Consider the following 1,000-nt stretch of genomic DNA (forward strand, 5'->3'; position numbering starts at 1 on the left):
TATTACTTAAATATTTCAGTATGAATTTATACAAGTACACTAAACAATTCTATAAACTGTGAAATAAAATCATCTCCAATTTTGAAACGCAGTCATGGCTAGAACTATAGAAGTATTAATAGTATTTTGAAATGTTATATTATAATTGTGTGTTCATATATGTGTCCCCTTGAAAAACAATGTTCACTCACCAGTTGTTGGTTTTCAATATTATTTAAAGCGCCAACTATTCACATTCTATAATAGAAGCTTTATCATAAATTTTGTGAAAAGTACTTACAATACTGAATTTCCTGATAATACAACTTTCGGCGTAAAAAAATTATTCAATTTCTTCACTCATACTGTTTACATATTGGTACAATTCAAAGTATACGTGCTCCACGCAATATTTTAGTTCGAACATAAAAGACACAGTTGACGGATTCATGTACAGACATGTACCATGTTATGACAATTTTGCATTATACGCAACGCGTATTGTAACAAGTTCTGCAATTAGAAAGATTTCAAAGATCCGCGTGAAAAGAAGCAATTGCTGAGGATCAAATAAACAAAAATGACACACAATCATTGTCGGATTCGTATCTTATAGTTTGTAAAATTATAATTTGTCTGCATTTGTATTGAAAGTGACCCGATTAAGGTCCAGATGTTTGTAATGGATTGCTCAATTGTTATTAGCATTAATTATTTAACTTTTGAACGGTAATGTTAAAAAAATTTGTACGACTGCGTTCATTCGTACATATAAGATGTACGTGTGTACGTACCCGTAAGTACTTAATAGTAAGTGCATATTCAATTTAATTTAACTTTTTTAAATTAATTATTAGGTATATTTGTGTATTATTTATAAAATAACAAAAAAAACATGACTTTAACTCTATAGTCGTCATGTTTTTTTTTGTTATTTTATAAATAATACACAAATAAAATAATTAATTTAAAAAAGTTAAATTAAATTGAATATGCACATTAAGTACTTACGGGTACGTAC

This window comes from Trachymyrmex cornetzi, unplaced genomic scaffold (assembly GCF_001594075.2).
Source record: "Trachymyrmex cornetzi isolate Tcor2-1 unplaced genomic scaffold, Tcor1.1 scaffold31, whole genome shotgun sequence".
Classification (NCBI taxonomy): Eukaryota; Metazoa; Arthropoda; class Insecta; order Hymenoptera; family Formicidae; genus Trachymyrmex; species Trachymyrmex cornetzi.